This window comes from Rutidosis leptorrhynchoides, chromosome 6 (genome assembly GCF_046630445.1).
Source record: "Rutidosis leptorrhynchoides isolate AG116_Rl617_1_P2 chromosome 6, CSIRO_AGI_Rlap_v1, whole genome shotgun sequence".
Taxonomy (NCBI): domain Eukaryota; kingdom Viridiplantae; phylum Streptophyta; class Magnoliopsida; order Asterales; family Asteraceae; genus Rutidosis; species Rutidosis leptorrhynchoides.
Genome location: NC_092338.1, coordinates 210,238,801 through 210,260,269, shown reverse-complemented (window position 1 = coordinate 210,260,269; position 21,469 = coordinate 210,238,801).

Below are 21,469 nucleotides of genomic sequence, written 5' to 3'. Positions count from 1 at the left end.
ATTCATGTCAAATTAGTCCCTAGTGCTAATTATCATTATGACACCTCCGTTAAGTTTGAAAGAGCTGAGGGTAGTTTGGTGATTGTATCATTACACACGCATCTCTACTCTACTATATCTCATCGACATCTAGTGTGGTTTCCTAGCTATCACAAACAACGCTCATCATTTGTTTCTATATTCTTTTTTCTTTTCTGTTTTTATGCCTTTGCAACAAGCCAATGACAAAACATATGCTCTTCAAATCAAATTCAAATCAAATAAGATCATGAACTATCCTACTTAAATATAAAAAACAACCACCGTCTCCTTTCTCCTTTTATTTTCTATCTTTTTCTTACTTTTATACAGCACTCGTAATATTTTTTTTCATTATAATCGGTGTGGGACTGAGCCGCCTAATTTGACTAGGTTTCAAACCTAAAAAAACAAATATATTCAAAAATTATTGTTTGCAGCGTTGAAGAATATCGTTATCGTCGATAAAAGTTTCATATCAAAGTAGTACTTGATGCTTAGGCACTGCAAGCCACGACGTAAAAGAAAAAACAAACACTACGGAAAATGATAAGCCATCGAGCAAAATGTAACTACGTCGTGGAATATGAGTTCAACTTCGTTTGGAAATTAAGATAAAAATATAAGTTATTTGTAACGACCCTGGATTTTCCAACCTATATTTATTAATATTTATTATTAATACTTGCGCTTTATTAAATGTATTTTTATACATTTACTTGTTACCGTATTTGACTTTACATGTCCCGTCTTGTCTTTGTGACACACGTACTTTTCACGAATAATATTTAGAATATTATTTACGTTCATGATTAATTATTATTGATCATTTTTAATTAACTAATGTAACTAGTTAATTACTTGGGCTATACTTATTTAATTTGTTACTTACTTAGACTTTGGCCTTTATTAATGGTTATGGACTTGGAAGCCCACCCTACACACTTAATTGACTAGTTGAGAGCCCAACATATTACTAGTAACTTATTAAGTTTAAACTTGGATTAATTAAGTTAATGATGAGGCAAATACTACAAGCATGCTAGAAACTCTTCCCATACATTTAACTTTATACCATTCTAAGCTTTCACCATTCTCCCACATTGGGAAGTTGAGTTTTGGCTTTCCTCTTTTGGCTCCTTGAACCGTCGGCCAACTAGGAGGTGGGAGGAGTTCCATTTTTCAAATTTTGTTACTTATTCACAAGTGTTTTACTTCACTTTTCACATACACATATTTCTCTACTTTCTTACTCCAAGTTTTCTCTCAAATTGTGAGTTCTTTCAAGACTTTTTCTTCTTCTTTTTCTTGTTCTAAAACTGCCACAATCATCATCATTTACTTGTTCTTTGTTTTTTGTTTACTTACTTGTTGTTTGTTGTTGTTAAAGATCAAGTTAGCTAGCTTGTATCTTCATGTAATCTTGGTTACTTCCATCTTTGTTTGATGAAGAACCAAGAACAAGAATCTAAACTTGTTAATTTATGGTTCTACACTTAAATGTTATAAGATTTAAAGTTCATAAACTTTATAATCATACTTGTGTTCATATTTTGTAGACTTGAATTCTTAAGATCCAAGCTTGACTTGAATCTTCTTAAGTATGAAACAAACATGAGCTTAATACTTGTAACTTTAGTTAATTCCTTCTTTTGTAAGTACTTTAAGTTGTGATGTTATTAAATTTGGTCAAGTATTACTAGTTAAGCTTGATCTCCTATTTCTTGAAACTAAAATTAACTTTATAAGTTCAAGAACATGGAAGTATAACTTTCTAGTTATAACTTCATACACTTATGTTAGATATAAGTTTCTATAGCTTATGGTCTTCTAATTTTGTTGTAAACAAGAGCTTATAAGCTTATATACATTTTACAAGATGAAAATCTAAGTTTCATAACTTATGGTTTCATTAAAGTAAAGATTCAAGTCTTATAACTTAGGATCTAACTTAAGAACACTAGATCTAGACTTTCTCGTCTAGGATCTTTAATATCTAACTAAGATCTAAGTTCTACAACTTAAGATCTTGTTTATTTAGTTTACTTTCAAGTTTGTAGCTTAATATTATTATTAGAACTCATGTATGTGTCGGATCTAAGATCTTGATGTAACTTTGGTTCATCAAACTACTTACAACTCTTAAGTGAGTTGTGCTACATATCTTAGACTTACACTAGTGTTATGATTGTCAAAACTTAGTTAAGATGATGCAAACCCATCAACGAGTTGTACACTTGAAGCTATAAGCATCAAGGATGAGAAGCGTGATGAGCATTAAGCACCAAGAACCCACCAGAACACCTTACTTACTGTTTTCTGGAACTGATCAATAACCTGAGCTACTGGAAAATATGATTTCCAGCTATTTTGGTTTGATTAGATGATTTTCCGTTTAGACCTCGTCTTAATCCGAGTTACGGTTTAGGATTTATGGCCATCCGAAAGTAACTACACCCTTTTAACGTTGTGCTGAAATTTCTGACCTACTCGCACTTAAACCTTCGCCACGGTCAAAAGAAGACGTGTTTGGTTCTGGAAATTGGTCAGCCTCTAGGGGACTCATATACGGATCCATGGCCACTAGTCTCACCTCATTTCAGTTTGTATAGAGGTCGTGACGATTGAACGAATTCAGCCTTAATTTCAAACTCTATTCTTGAATGAAACTTACTTTACACTTTTTGATTAATGATGAATGATGATGATACTTAAGACCTAATTTACATACTTTTAAACCTTTAGGAACGATTTACTCACTTAGTAAAGGACCTTCCGGACCAATCACTTGCTTACTATTCCCGCATATCGACTTTTACTACTTTTCACTGTGAGTTATAGCATCCCTTTTTACTTTAACTATTTTGAGAACTGAGAATACATGCACATTTTATGTTTTACAAACTAGGAACGAGTACTTAAACTTTATACATGTGTGGGTTATACAACGTCATAAACTTTCCCCTTAGCTTGGTAACGTTTAGTCATTGGTCTTTGAACCGGTGAACGCGAATCTTAGATATGGATCCATAGGGTTTGACATCCCCACTCGGGCTAGTAGCGCTAGCATTTAACAAGTGTTTAATACTTCGTAAACTTACATATTCGCCAAGTGTACTTTTATGGGGTGTTATTTACGTTAAGTTAGTTACCAAGTGCCCACGGTTATACATATACTTTTCATACCGTTTTGAAACACTGAAATCTCGTGGCCTACCTTACATTACTGTTATACTTAAACTATAGCTCACCAACCTTTGTGTTATCATTTTTAAGCATGTTTTTCTCAGGTGCTTAAGGTTTGATTGTTTCCACTGTAGTTGCCATGCTTTGTAGACTCTCGCTGCGCTTATTAAAGATGTCTTCGCATGAAATGTTTATCTTGCATTCAAACTTTATTACTTTTGAACAATGTATTCGTAACGACCATTGGGTCACGTACTATTATTAATTGCCTCTATTCATAGAAGTATACTTTCGTTGTAAAACTTTTAATGTCGGTTAAGACGTCACTCCGTTTTATGAATGTAAACTTATTTTAAAAAAAGCATATAGTATTTGACCTTGTAATGATCCTGTTGTTGATGATTCGTACACGTTGATTTTGTACAGGGCATCACATTTGGTATCAGAGCATTGGTTGTAGGGAATTAGGTTGCATTAGTGAGTCTAGACCGGACTGAGTAGGATTCACTAATAGGACTAATCTACAACTTGCTAGTTTACTTGTTTCTGCGGAACTTGCTGCATGCTTACTTTTACTGCTATATGTCGTACACTGCTACTTGTTTTCACCACTTCATGATACTATCTGCTTTTGATTGCATGATACTTCTGTAGGATTCGTTATTATTGCCATGCTACTTACTGTTATAGATGATCTAGAATGTCGTAGTTACTTTGCCTAATACGTGCTTGCTTTATGACTTACTGACATGGAAAAAGTTATTTTTCCTTATTCAGATGTCGGATGTCCCGCCCGTTATCATTTTGTAGAGCGACTCAGACTCATCCGCCACCTCGCCTGCTACTGCTGCCGATATACAGATCCCATCCTCTTTACCCTCCAGGGACTCTGGCGCTCCGTCCTCTGGAGCTAGTAGCCATGCACCCGACCCAGTGATCATCTCCGACGGCCATGAGGATCTACCGGAGATTCCAGCTCCACTCATCCCAGGACCCTCGGAGCCACAGCACCATTCCGGTGGTGCTGTGATTCCTGGGGAATATGGGAACGTTCCTTTCCGGCAGATACCGACTGATGACTAATGGCCGAGCACATCCACCTTCCGATGATTTTGACGACTCATCATCCGACGATTCCGGCGACGAGGATTCCGACGAGGACCTTGAGGAGACACCCGTGCAGCCACCCTCTACCCCACCGAAGAAGTGGTATCGTTTTGATAGTACTGTTATTCCCGGGGTTAACGGATGTAGATCGTTCGTTAACATACATGGACTGAAGGTTAGAGTTACCGCCCGTAAGCGGCTCGTGCCGTATCCTACTGATCCATTCATACGTAAGGCTCCCCATTACGCATCATCTACTTCTGGTGCTGGACCGTCTGCACCACCAGCTCCACCAGCATCATCGGCACCACCGGCACCACCTGCATCATCAGCACCGCCTGCTCCACCAGCCTCTCCCTCTGTCGAGGAACTGATGAGGGAGGTGGATAACCTCCGTACTCGGGTAACTGAGCTCGAGGACCAGATGTCCCACATAATGGACATCCTTTACCCACCGTCACCATAGGGATTTTGTATTAGATTTCTTTATGTAATCCAGTTTGTAGTTTCATGTTTCACTCATGTATTGTACGAACCTTATGCGGATGTATGCAACTTTTAATTAATGAATGGAACTTAGTGTTGTTTAATCTTTGTACGGTGTTCTATTTACATTACTATATGATGATTTTGTGGTATCTGTATCTAGTTGCATTACTTAATTAACATGTATTGTGTTGATTCCATGTTGGTTACCATATACTGTATTATTATTTGAATGGTGGATTTTGACTTGAGTCAAAAATTTTATTTAGAAGATCAATGGCCAACGGAAGATCAACGCCCACAACATCACAGATTGAAGACATGATAGCCGAACGGGTAGTCGCAGCTATAGCGGAAATTGTAGAGACCCGTCCTAATCCATCCGGACGAAGTCCATATCGATTATAAACGATTCACAACAGTTGATTACATCGCGAGGTACTTGACCTCTATATGATACATTTTACAAACATTGCATTCGTTTTTGAAAAGACAATCTTTCTTTACATCGAAATTTGACGGCATGCAAACCATTTCATAATATATCCAACTATAATTGACTTAATAATAATCTTGATGAACTCAGTGACTCGAATGCAACGTCTTTTGAAATATGTCATGAACGACTCCAAGTAATATCTCTAAAATGAGCAAATGCACATCGGAAGATTTCTTTCATACCTGAGAATAAACATGCTTTCAAGTGTCAACTAAAAGGTTGGTGAGTTCATAGGTTTATCATAAAACAATAAATTCATCATTTTGATAGACCACAAGATTTAAATCCTGCATGGTACAAATTAGACCGAATCCTATACCCACCTGTAATGCACATGCTATATCTTTTAAATACAGTACATCTTTCTCATGTATGAAACCATTTTCATAAATCATACTAACCGTACACATATCTTGTGCACAAAAATTAATTCACATAACCTGTGTATAAAAATCATTCTCTCGATACATAACATTCACATCAATTGGTGGCAATTATCATGTCCACATAATTCAATGGTGGTAATTATCATGTCCACATAATTCAACGGTGGCAATTATCATATCCACATAACTCAACAATAATCCGCAGAACTTCTGTCTGCATAATAATTCATTCGAGGAATGTTTTGCTTGTGTCTATCTCGTCAAACATTTAAAAATCATTTCATGTATTCGCAATTCAAAAGTATATTTCAAAAGCATTTAATAAAGCAGTTGTAAAAACAGCGTATGTGTTCTCAGTCCCAAAAATGTAAAGAGTAAAAGGGAGCAAATGAACTCACCTAATGTATTTTGTAGTAAAAATACATATGACGACATTGAACAAGTATAGGGTTGGCCTTGGATTCACGAACCTATATTATTCATATATTTATTAACATATAGAATTGTAATCGAATAAGTTTACATATTTTTATTGGTGATATACTTGTTATATTTAATAATTTATAGGTTTTATTAATTAATTAAGTATGTTTATTTCATATACACTTTTAAATAAATAATTAATATTTATTTATAAAATTTTTAATATAGTTATGTTATGTGTATTAAATATATTTTTAAGTAACTAATATTTATATGATAAAATGATATTGATAATATTAAATATAAAGTTATTTCCTTTTATAATAATAATAATAATAATAATAATAATAATAATAATAATAATAATAGTCCTTATGATAATTTTACTAAAAAAGATGTTTTTAAATAAAATGATAGTTTTTCTATTAATGATTCTTTTAAATAATAATTTATTGTAACAACAATGATAATACTAGTAATAAAAATTTATAACAATAATATAGTTGTAATAATAATAACAATTCTAATTATAATAATCATGTTAATAATAATAATGATAAAATTTATTAATAATAATAATAATAATAATAATAATAATAATAATAATAATAATAATAATAATAATAATAATAATAATAATAATAATAATAATAATAATAATAATAATAATAATAATAATAACTACTACCTCAAGAATATTTTCCAAATAAAAAGTGCCCTTGCCCGGGCTCGAACCTGCAACCTCCCGCTCACCCAACATCCCACCCAAACCACTCCACTGCTACTTCATTTCTGATTTAAGACACATCCTAATTTATTTAACCCCGATTTATGTGCTCATCTTCTTCTTCAACAAACCCAAGTGGCCCATGTATAATTCGACCCAACAAACAAATATAGCTCGGCCCAACACTCATAACATAACGGCTCAATCAACAAACACAACCCAACAAATAAACTTAGTGGCTTTTTGATCTTTTAATATGAATTGGGAATGGCAAAAACAAATAAATAAAAACGCATGCCCTAATCACTGTTTCATCTATCATCGTCCACATTTGTATTCCCCTTCATCATATCATCGACTCCATGATCATGTCTTCATCATCTTTCGTTATCACGATCATCAAAACATACACCATCAATCATCACCGTCTCTTCATTATCATCATGCAATCATAATAACATCATCATCAAACTTCGTGATCATCATGATATCCGTAACATCATTAATGTTTTCTTTTAACCACTGATTACATGAAAAGTTTAATACCAATTTTCAAAGCCGTAGCGATTAAGCAAAAAGAAGACGAAACTTGGGTGGAATTTGATGTGCTTATGTGATCGACTAGTACCAGGAATTGTTTACTTGACAGCCCAACAACAAGAAGTCCACTAACGGCCCAATAGAGAAACGAAAACATGGCCCAACAATTTTGGCTCTCGGCCCCAATAACATGTTTAAAAAAAATGAAATGGAACGAGAGGTTAGTGGGGGTTGTTTGATTTATTGTTGTTGGTCATAAAAGTTTACCTACTCCCACATGTTAATTGAATATACTCCATAAATCATTCATCGTCATCTTCTTACAATTCCATGATTAGTTGCAGGTTCCTTGAGCTTCATGCGTGAGTTTGGAAAAAAAACTAGCAAAAACAAATTGTTGGGTTTGTTGGATAGAAAACGTAGCAGTCGTAACCTATTCTTTACATCATCATCTTCATTGAATCGTATATCATGAGTCATAATCATCTAATAATCGATAGGGAACGAGTAGCTGCATATCCAGATTAAATAGTAACAAACAAGTGGGTCGATTTAATCTTAAAACAGAAAAATTATAGGAGATGAAGCAGGTTTATTTGGGTCTTCGGATAAAACAGAAATAATGGACGTAGCAGAAGGTGATAGCTATGGTTGATTGGTGGTGGTGGTGTAATCACGACAGGAGGTTTCAAAGGGTGAAGAGAGGTAGTGGTTGGCGTTTGATCAGGAATTTGTTGTAGCAACTGTAGCAGTACGTTTTAAGACGTGGAGATGGTTTATTGATGGTTGAGGTTAGTACTATGGTGGCAACCGAAACAGTATTAGTAACAACAATAATATAGCAGCTCGGTGGTTGTTGTTTTCGTTGACAGAAACAAAGAAAAGAAAAGAAAGATGTGATTTGGGTGTCGAGTGGTGTGGTGTGATGATCAAGGATGGTAGTTGTGGTGGTTAATGGTTGTGAAAGGTGATGGCTTGGGTCTCGGTATAAGCAGGAAAAGAAATTGTGATGGACAAAGTGATTGTTGGTATTAAAGATGTTGTTATGGTGATCATAGGTTAAGAAAATAAGAAAGATAAGTGAATTGAGTAGTAAACAGAAAGATATGTGAATTGCCTTCCAATCATGTCTACGTATATAATATATGAGATAAAGAAGATAGATGACAAACATATACAGTAATTTCCATTCACCTATTAATAATAATGAAAAAACGTGTTCCACTAGTAACATAATATAATATACATAACCCTTTCAATATCAAATGCTAGCAGCCTCACTCTTGTCTTAACTTACCGACGTTTTAACACGGACATTATATCGTGGTCCGATGATAATCAGTGGCGAATTAAAAGTACTCCAAAAAATTCCAAATTTTTATTTTAACTATCTTTATTTATTTCAGTCATTATGGTATAAAATTCAATTATTAATTCATTAATTGAAAATTACATCAACTGTCTCTCTCATTTATAGGTAAAATATAAAAAGTGTTAAAACTTAATAACTAGGTCATAAATACATTTTTAGTAAGCCTAAAATTTATAGAACTCATTTTTGTATCACCGTTTATTTTAAAATTACATAAGTTTGAATTTAACATGCTTAATATCAATTGAAACATCAAACGAGTGTTTCAATCATTTAATATTTATACTTTATTTATATATAGAGATATATTTTAAATAATAATTATCCAATTTTTATTTTATTAATTTTTTTATAACAACAACGTATAATACTTCAAATTATATTTCGAATTATTATTTAAATATACATACACATATATCTATTTAAAATTAATTGTTCGTGAATCGTCGGGAATGGTCGAAGGTCAATTGAATATATAAACATCGTTCCAATATTTTCTAAACTCAACATTACATACTTTGCTTATCATATCGAAATCATATAAAGATTAAGTTTAAATCCGGTTGAAATTCTCCGGGTCGTCTCAGTACCTACCCGTTAAAGAAATTTCGTCCCGAAATTTGAGTGAGATGGTCATGGCTAACAATAAAAATGTTTTCATGACAAATATGAGTTGATAAATAGAGTTTTTGTGGATAAAATAATTCGATTATTCAAAGAGTACGAATGAAGCTGTCAAAAGAGAATGAAATGAGAAATAAAGATTCATCATAACTTTTAACGTAGTCACGTTTGAATTTAGAAAAATAAGGTTCGTCTTAACTTTTGACGTTGTCTCGATTGAATTCCGGAATTCAAGGGATTTAAAGAAAATCTTCGAAATCTGTAAGATCTGATTATTTGGTAATTGAGGAAATTATGATCCCTTTAATTAAATGCGATGATCTGCCTTGATTGTTCTGTTGGATGTTTCCATTATAAAGTTACCTCTTCCGTTTTATTATTCTCACAATTCCTATACTTCCTTCCTTAACCCATACTTCTGAATATTGTAAAAATGCTCAATCCGGTACTGATCCTTGTCCTTTTTCTGTCAATCACTTCTGTCTTCCTCCTTTTTCATCTACCACCGGAGGAATCCGCTTTCTTCTACTTTGCCCTTGGGGTTATAGTGTTTTTGATTCTCCCGTGTATTTATGTTGCGATAAACATTGATATACACGGTTTGTAATTTATGTGTTGTTATCGAGCTTTATATTCCCCCTTATATTTTGGAGTTTCATACTTTTGTTTTCTCTTCCCGACTTTAAGTCAAGCGAATAATGGTCCAGAATTCGTAGATATAGTGTTTCAAATGATTATAATGTTCTAAGTAGGAAGGAACGTGATAGTACGATTTGATTTTCAAATTTATCAACATTACAGAAGTTAGAACCATCAAGAATACATTTTCTCGATATGTTCAGAAGTTAAGTAGAATGAAAGAGTTATGTAACATGGTTCATGATAAAGGTATGATCTGTGATCCTTCATCACGTTCCATTAGAAACTCAACATGACTTACTGTAATATAATCACGTTGGCCAAGCGTCATTATATTATACTAACTCATGCTTCAATTCCCAACACTTCTCCAATAATCATTCATAATTTAAACTCAAATTTATAGAAGGATAGAAGCTAAAATAGTTTCTTTTATGATGTAACATAGATAGCACGAGGAGATAGATAATTTTCGGATGAAAATATTTATGAAAATATCTTCAGAAATATCGAAGATATTTATGATGATATTTTTGGGATTTTCTAAGTTCGAAGGTTTATGAAGAAAAATTTTCCGCAAGATTTTAACATGACTTTGGGGCACGATATACGCTGAATACTTCATTGAATACAGAATTACCTGGATTCTTTAAATATAGGGTATGATTCTTGTATTTGTCCTTGGTCTCCTTCATGGTTTGCTCAATCCATTTTTCTGTACCAAATTTTCTATCGAGTGTTCCCAACACTTCATTCTTTTATCATCACTTTTGGCCATTAAGACCATTTACTACATGCTGCTTCGTCAGCATTTTCAAAGTTAACGGATCTGGATCATTGGTTATCAAACCGAGGTGGTTTTAGGAGAATTGTGTTTTTAAATTATTAAACACTGATGGTAATATGGTAGAATATAAAAGGTTCCCCGATAACAATAAAAGAGCGCACATATATATCAAGGCTATAATAAGGTTATTTCGAACGAAAATTCGAAGTTGAATTGTTGTAGCTGTGACAAAATTTGCTACTTTGAAAGGGATTACCAAGTTATTTTGGGTAATAATAACACTAAGAAATTAGCACAGCTACGTGTTAAACATTTACTCAGTTTCCGAGAGTTTTTCAGGTGCATAACTATATGCATAAATCTTTCGTTCCGTAGACGAAGTGCGGTTGGTTCATCCTCTCGATTGAAGTGTTTTCAAGAATTATGAAATGTTTGAACGCAGATTGGAATTGTCAAGATACAAATGAGGTTTAAGATGAAATCAAGTGGCAAACTTGAAGAATTATTTAGTTTCATATGTTATAATCAGTATTTAATTCATTTTAATTGTCCAATATTATTCGTCCACAGTCGATAGTCCACAGTTAACAGTCCAAACATTCATATATAGTTTAATATATAATATTCGAATTAATTAATACATATCGTGACCCATGTACATGTCTCAGACTCGATCACAACTCAAACTATATATATTATTGTAGAATCAACCTCAATCCTGTATAGCTAACTCCAGCATTACTGCATATAGAGTGTCCATGGTTATTCCAAATAATATATATAGATGCGTCGATATGATATGTCAAAACCTTGTATACGTTTCCCGATATTTAAAGTGCGTAAAATAAATAACATAATTTAAATGACTATAAATAAAATTGCGAGAATTAAAATTGCGATAAATAAAAGGTAATACGGAATTAACAGTTAGCTCGGAATAGTTAACTAGGATTTTCTTAGCGTGGATTCTTAACAAAATTTCTCCTAGTTAATTTGTTTGTTTCTAACAAATTTTTATTTTGTCTAATGTTTTCTTCATTATGCCACTTGTTGGATTCTGATAGATCAAAATCCAAATATGAAATTGAATGAAAATGGTTATTTTGATGTGAACGGATACGTATATCGGTGGTTGTAAATAGAATAGTAAATGACTGTTGAATCAGATTCGAAGAATGTACAGTATAACTTATTAAAGTGAAATCTAATTGTTCCTCGGGTATTACCTACCCGTTAAAATATTTTCACCATTAACAGTTTGTACAAAAGAATTTTTAATTACAATCTTTATGAAAACATATATACATATATATTTTCTTCAGATATAATCATGGATTTAATGAGTTAATATGATATTAAACTCATTTGATTTACCGTTAGAACAAGAATATTTAATCTCTAAAATATTAGAGATTACATAATCGTCATATAGAGCGAAGATAAATGAGGTAGAACGATATGTAGAATGATGATTATACTCGGGGTATAGATTGTGATCTTGTGGTGTGTTGTTGATGGTACAGCTATTGATAATGTTGTTACTGAAGCTGGTACGTTTTGCACCATATTTTCTAAGGCTACAATTCGAGCGCGAAGCTCGTTGACTTCTGCTATTACTTCGGGATGATTGTCGGTTCGAACGAGCGGATGAATAAGATCTAGAATGTGAGATAGTATTTAATCATGACGAGATACCCTGGAAATGAGAGAGAAAATGGTATTGCAAACAGGTTCGCCGGTAAGTGCTTCAGGTTCTTCGTCAAGAGGGGAATGTGGTGGATGGAAAGGATCTCCTTTTTCTCGTCTCCATCGGTTAAGTTGACTACGAACTCATCAGATGAATTGAGGATGGCTGATTGGTTGATTCATTCTGGTGACGCTGCTTTCGGAGTTTAGGTGAACATCCGTGTCGGAATAGCTGTCGGGTTCCGAAGAAATTGAACTAGTGACGAGTTCCATTTCGTATAATTGAGTAAAGGATTTTTCGATATGAAATGATTTCCGGCTATCAAATGATATTCTAATTACATAGGATATCTATATAGAGCAAAAGATTTCATAGATTACGGAGGAACTTACGGCATATGCCAGGCAAGTTTACAGTAACAGATGCGCTAAGATATGAATTATCAGATACGCTAAGATATGAATTTTTTTCTATACACTATTCATGCAGTCAATGCAGTAATATGTGTCTAGACTAAGAATGATAAGCAGGTAATTTTCTAAGGATGATAAGAAGGTAATCTTCGACACGAAATGATAAGCAAAACTATTGACATGCAGACACGGTCGAAGTCCAGACCCACTAATGAATCTAAACAACTATCAGTTAGACACACTAATGCAGACCTGGTTCGCTAAGACCACCGCTCTGATACCAACTGTAGAGACCCGTCCTAATCCATCCGGACGAAGTCCATATCGATTATAAACGATTCACAACAGCTGATTACATCGCGAGGTACTTGACCTCTATATGATACATTTTACAAACATTGCATTCGTTTTTGAAAAGACAATCTTTCTTTACATCGAAATTTGATGGCATGCAAACCATTTCATAATATATCCAACTATAATTAGCTTAATAATAATCTTGATGAACTCAGTGACTCGAATGCAACGTCTTTTGAAATATGTCATGAACGACTCCAAGTAATATCTCTAAAATGAGCAAATGCACAGCGGAAGATTTCTTCATACCTGAGAATAAACATGCTTTCAAGTGTCAACCAAAAGATTGGTGAGTTCATAGGTTTATCATAAAACAATAAATTCATCATTTTGATAGACCACAAGATTTAAATCCTGCATGGTACAAATGAGCCCGAATCCTATACCCACCTGTAATGCACATGCTATATCTTTTAAATACAGTACATCTTTCTCATGTACGAAACCATTTTCATAAATCATAGTAACCGTACACATATCTTGTGCACAAAAATTAATACACATAACCTGTGTATAAAAATCATTATCTCGATACATAACATTTACATCAATTGGTGGCAATTATCATGTCCACATAATTCAATGGTGGCAATTATCATGTCCACATAATTCAACGGTGGCAATTATCATGTCCACATAATTCAACAATAATCCGCAGAACTTCTGTCTGCATAATAATTCATTCGAGGAATGTTTTGCTTGTGTCTATCACGTCAAACATTTAAAAAATCATTTCATGTATTCGCAATTCAAAAGTATATTTCAAAAACATTTAATAAAGCAGTTGTAAAAACAACGCATGTGTTCTCAGTCCCAAAAATGTAAAGAGTAAAAGGGAGCAAATGAACTCACCTAATGTATTTTGTAGTAAAAATACATATGATGACATTGAACAAGTATAGGGTTGGCCTTGGATTCACGAACCTATATTATTCATATATTTATTAACATATAGAATTGTAATCGAATAAGTTTACATATTTTTATTAGTGATATACTTGTTATATTTAATAATTTATAGGTTTTATTAATTAATTAAGTATGTTTATTTCATATACACTTTTAAATAAATAATTAATATTAATTTATAAAAATTTTAATATAGTTATGTTATGTGTATTAAATATATTTTTAAGTAACTAATATTTATATGATAAAATGATATTGATAATATTAAATATAAAGTTATTTCCTTTTATAATAATAATAATAGTCCTTATGATAATTTTACTAAAAAAAGATGTTTTTAAATAAAATGATAGTTTTTCTATTAATGATTCTTTTAAATAATAATTTATTGTAACAACAATAATAATACTAGTAGTAAAAATTTATAACAATAATATAGTTGTAATAATAATAACAATTCTAATTATAATAATCATGTTAATAATAATAATGATAATATTAATAATAATAATAATAATAATAATAATAATAATAATAATAATAATAATAATAATAATAATAATAATAATAATAATAATAATAATAATAACTACCTCAAGAATATGTTCCAAATAAAAAGTGCCCTTGCCCGGGCTCGAACCTGCAACCTCCCGCTCACCCAACATCCCACCCAAACCACTCCACTGCTACTTCATTTCTGATTTAAGACACATCCTAATTTATTTAACCCCGATTTCTGTGCTCATCTTCTTCTTCAACAATCCCAAGTGGCCCATGTATAATTCGACCCAACAAACAAATATAGCTCGGCCCAACACTCATAACATAACGGCTCAATCAATAAACACAGCCCAACAAATAAACTTAGTGGCTTTTTGATCTTTAATATGAATTGGGAATGGAAAAAACAAATAAATAAAAACACATGCCCTAATCACTGTTTCATCTATTATCATCCACATTTGTATTCCCCTTCATCATATCATCGACTCCATGATCATGTCTTCATCATCTTTCGTTATCACGATCATCAAAACATACACCATCAATCATCACCGTCTCTTCATTATCATCATGCAATCATAATAACATCATCATCAAACTTCGTGATCTTCATGATATCCGTAACATCATTAATGTTTTCTTCTAACCACTGATTACATGAAAAGTTTAATACCAATTTTCAAAGCCGTAGCGATTAAGCAAAAAGAAGACGAAACTTGGGTGGAATTTGATGTGCTTATGTGATCGACTAGTACCAGGAATTGTTTACTTGACAGCCTAACAATAAGAAGTCCACTAATGGCCCAATAGAGAAACGAAAACATGGCCCAACAATTTTGGCTCTCGGACCCAATAACATGTTTAAAAAAAAATGAAATGGAACGAGAGGTTAGTGGGGGTTGTTTGATTTATTGTTGTTGGCCATAAAAGTTTACCTACACCCACATGTTAATTGAATATACTCCATAAATCATTCATCGTCATCTTCTTACAATTCCATGATTAGTTGCAGTTCCTTGAGCTTCATGTGTGAGTTTGGAAAAAAAAAAACTAGCAACAACAAATTGTTGGGTTGGTTGGATAGAAAACGTAGCAGTCGTAACTGTAGTGACCTGAACTTTTCCATGTTTATATATATTAAATGAAATTGATATTTACATGATTAAGTGTTTCCTACATGTTAAGCAATCAAACTTATTAAGACTTGATTAATTGGAATAGGTTTCATATAGAAAAATGACCACCCAAGTTGACCGGTGATTCATGAATGTTAAAACTTGTAAAAACTATACGATGACATATATATGGTTATATATATAGTTAACATGATTTTATTATAAGTATGTATCTCATTAGGTATTTTAACAATGAGTTATATACATAAAAATGAGACTATTAAATTAAGAAACTCGAAAACGATATATATAACGATTATCGTTATAACGTCTTACTAGGTACATATGAATCATATTAAGATATTGATACACTTGGTTAATTATGTTAAATGATAAGTAAATATATCATTAAGTGTATTAACAATGGACTACATATGTAAAAATAAGACTACTAACTTAATGATTTTGAAACGAGACATATATGTAACGATTATCGTTGTAACGACATTTAATGTATATAGATCATATTAGTAATTTAAAATCTCATTTGAGATTGTAAACATTGGGTTAACAACATTTAACAAGATCGTTAACCTAAAGGTTTCAAAACAACATTTACATGTAACGACTAACGATGACTTAACGACTCAGTTAAAATGTATATACATGTAGTGTTTTAATATGTATTCATACACTTTTGAAAGACTTCAAGACACTTATCAAAATACTTCTACTTAACAAAAATGCTTACAATTACATCCTCGTTTAGTTTCATCAACAAATCTACTCGTATGCACCCGTATTAGTACTCGTACAATACACAACTTTTAGATGTATGTACTATTGGTATATACACTCCAATGATCAGCTCTTAGCAGCCCATGTGAGTCACCTAACACATGTGGGAACCATCATTTGGCAACTAGCATGAAATATCTCATAAAATTACAAAAATATGAGTAATCATTCATGACTTATTTACATGAAAACAAAATTACATATCCTTTATATCTAATCCATACACCAACGACTAAAAACACCTACAAACACTTTCATTCTTCAATTTTCTTCATCTAATTGATCTCTCTCATGTTCTATCTTCAAGTTCTAAGTGTTCTTCATAAATTCCAAAAGTTCTAGTTTCATAAAATCAAGAATACTTCCAAGATTGCAAGTTTACTTCCAAGTTTTCTAAATCCATTCCAAGTAATCATCCAAGATCAAGAAACCTTTGTTACTTACAGTAGGTTATCTTTCTAATACAAGGTAATAATCATATTCAAACTTTAATTCAATTTCTATAACTATAACAATCTTATTTCGAGTGGAAATCTTACTTGAAATTGTTTTCGTGTCATGATTCTGCTTCAAGAACTTTCAAGCCATCCAAGGATCCTTTAAAGCTAGATCTATTTTTCTAATTTCCAGTAGGTTTATCCAAGGAACTTGAGGTAGTAATGATGTTCATAACATCATTCGATTCATACATATAAAGCTATCTTATTCGAAGGTTTAAACTTGTAATCACTAGAACATAGTTTAGTTAATTCTAAACTTGTTCGCAAATAAAAGTTAATCCTTCTAACTTGACTTTTAAAATCAACTAAACACATGTTCTATATCTATATGATATGCTAACTTAATGATTTAAAACCTGGAAACACGAAAAACACCGTAAAACCGGATTTACGCCGTCGTAGTAACACCGCGGGCTGTTTTGGGTTAGTTAATTAAAAACTATGATAAACTTTGATTTAAAAGTTGTTATTCTGAGAAAATTATTTTTAATATAAACATGAAACTATATCCAAAAATTATGGTTAAACTCAAAGTGGAAGTATGTTTTCTAAAATGGTCATCTAGACGTCGTTCTTTCGACTGAAATGACTACCTTTACAAAAATGACTTGTAACTTATTTTTCCTACTATAAACCTATACTTTTTCTGATTAGATTCATAAAATAGAGTTCAATATGAAACCATAGCAATTTGATTCACTCAAAACGGATTTAAAATGAAGAAGTTATGGGTAAAACAAGATTGGATAATTTTTCTCATTTTAGCTACGTGAAAATTGGTAACAAATCTATTCCAACCATAACTTAATCAACTTGTATTGTATATTATGTAATCTTGAGATACCATAGACACGTATACAATGTTTTGACCTATCATGTTGTGATGACCCGGGAATTTTCGACCAAATTTAAACATAATCTTATATGATTCGACTCGATAAGCAAAGTCTATTAAACCGAGTCTCATTATGTTTGAACTATTTCATGATAACATTTGACCTTTAACTATTTCCGACGATTCACGAACCTTTAATTGTAACTAAGAATGTAAATATAAATAATTATATATAAAACTAATTATATTAGTATTAATGAACTATTAAGTAATTTTGTTATTATAAAAGATAACATTTAATAACTAAAGATTTTCATTTTGAATATATATAGTATATTGTATATAAATGATTCAAACATATTTTACCAACGTTATCAAAATATTAAATGTACAATGTTATACTTTGTAGTTAATTGTTTAATATACATAATTAATCATCTACTCAACATTTAAAACATGATTTTATATATATGGTAGTATACATATATACATAAATATAACTATATATATATGATTTTATACATAATTATTATATTATGTATATGTAGAAATTTATAATATATCTATGATGAAATAATGTACTATTTTAATAAATATATATAATACTTACATATATAAAAAATTTATATTTTTCATAATTACATACATAAGTATAATATAATTAGTATGTAAATAAATATTATAATATATTTATATTAAAATGCATAAATATATAATATTCAGTATATGTTACAATACATATTACATAATTATTAAATATTACATAATAATAGATGATATTAATAAATTAAATTTAAATACAAATATAGTTGTTGTAGTAATGTTATTTGTATCGTCAAATATCAATATTTGTATTCATAATATCACTTTATATCATATAAAGATGAAATTGGATGTATAAATTAGATTATTATTACTAATATTATTATTATCGATAAAATATTAATATTATCATAATTAGTATGGTATTATTATTATTATTATTATTATATTATTATTATCATTTTTACAATTATTATTATCATTAATATTATATTTATCATTATTATTAATTTTATTAATATTATTAGATATTAATAGTATTGTTATTATATATTATTATTATTAATTAAAAAAAAACAGTAGGGATCTATATTATACGCGTGACCTCTGTATCCTTTATCTCTATTATTATTATTTTTTTTGTTTCTTTCCTGCTCCCAACTCGTGAACCTGTGTTGACATTTTCTCCATTTTTTATCAACCGATCTCTATTATTACAACATGATTATGTATAATTGCAAATCAAATAAAAAGGAAATCCAATGGGATTAAAGAGCACAGCGATATTTTTTTTTTCTTCTTCTCTGCACGCTCCAATTTTTTTTTTCTCTTAATTCAATTTCGAATAAAGTTTCAAAATCTAAAAATGCAGAAAGGTTAGAAATCTTTCTTTGAATCTATCTGCAAAATCTCAACTCTCAAATCTTTATATCGATCTTGAATTTTGAAGTCAAAGTTTAGTTTAAAAAAAGTCAACAATTGTTCTTGAGACAAATTCGCGTTCGTGTATATGTTTCTGATCAAATTGACGATTCCAGTAGTTTTTATACATGTTTAGAAAACTATTTCGTGTTATAAACATTATCTATAATGTTATCTATTACGAAATCAATTTTTTTTGTTTTGTTCCAAGAACCGACGCTGCAGTAGGCCTTTAGTAATTTTTTTTTTTATTTTAGAACCCAAATTATTATTTTTTTCTGTAATGTTTTGAAGCTTTAAAGGGAACCCCGATTTTTTTTTTTTTTTGGTTATTGATGTTTTGTTGAATCCATGAGACTTGTGGAGAAGAAGAGGAATAGAAGAAAAACAGTTTATATATAAAATTTAAATTCGATATTAGTACAGAGAATCAGAATTGGTGGGATGGTCGAGAGTGTTTGCGTGTGAGCATGTGGTCACGAGATCGAGTCCAGAGGACGGTAGTTTCTTTTTTTTTTTTGAAACTCTTTTCATGTGAGGTAGTTTTCTTTTCTAATTTTATTATTGTTATTATATATTAATTATTATTAGTATTATTATTATTATTGTGATTGTTTTGATTGTTATTGTTATTGTTATTATTAGTATCATACTTGTTATCATATTTGAAAGTATTATAGACATTACTATTATTATTATGATAGGTATTAATAATATTATTATTAGTAATAAACTTATCATTTTAGTATTTTATCATCATTAGGATTATGATTATGATTATCATATTATTATTATGAAGGAAATAAAAATATATTATTATCATCAATATTAGAATTTGTACCGGTTTATAAATAATAGTATCATCAGTACATTTACAATTAATAATATCATATTTATCAGTATCATCATTAATATTTACTAGTATTATTATGATTATCATTTATCATTTTATAAATATTAGAACCCTTATTATTAACATAAGTATGGTATTAGTATTAATATTATTTTAGAGTTATTATTATTAGTATCATTAACAGTTATCATTTTCATTTTTTTTTACTATTAGTATTATCATTATTAATAAAATTATTATTATTATTAGTAAATCATTATTATCTAAATTATTATTTTAACAAATAAATCTTTTGTACACTATATATATACTTATGGTATATACTAGGATTGTATTAATAATTCACATAACAAACTAATTAAATTTCATAAATACAATACTAACCACAAATATATGTATATAAATATATTAATGTCACTATTTATATAAACGTAAATCATTATAGATATATATACATAAAATAGATATATATATATATATATATATATATATATATATATATATATATATAAAATATAACTTAAAATATAATATAAGTATACGTTTTAAAATAAAGGTTAGAATAAATTCTACAAAACTATAATATATAAATAATACATATTAATAAATGAAATTTTGTAACTTACATTATACGTATTAATATATACACAATTGATATAGGTTCGTGAATCCGAGGCCAACCCTTCATTGTTCAATGACGTCATATGTATTTTTACTACAAAATACAGTATCGTGAGTTTCATTTGCCTTTTTACCCTTTATATTTTTGGGCTGAGAATACATGCGCAACTTTTATAACTGTTTTACGAAATTGACACAAGTACGTGAAACTACATTCTATGGTTGGATTATCGAAGTCGAATATGCCCCTTTTTATTAAGTCTGGTAATCTAAGAATTAGGGAACAGACACCCTAATTGACGCGAATCCTAAAGATAGATCTATCGGGCCCAACAAGCCCCATCCAAAGTACCGGATGTTTTAGTACTTCGAAATTTATATCATGTCCGAAGGAGGATCCCGGAATGATGGGGATATTCTTATATATGCATATTGTTAATGTCGGTTACCAGGTGTTCAATCCATATGAATGATATTTTTGTCTCTATGCATGGGACGTATATTTATGAGAAATGGAAATCTGAAATCTTGTGGTCTATTAAAATGATGGAAACGATTGTTTAAGTTAAACTAATGAACTCACCAACCTTTTGGTTGACACTTTAAAGCATGTTTATTC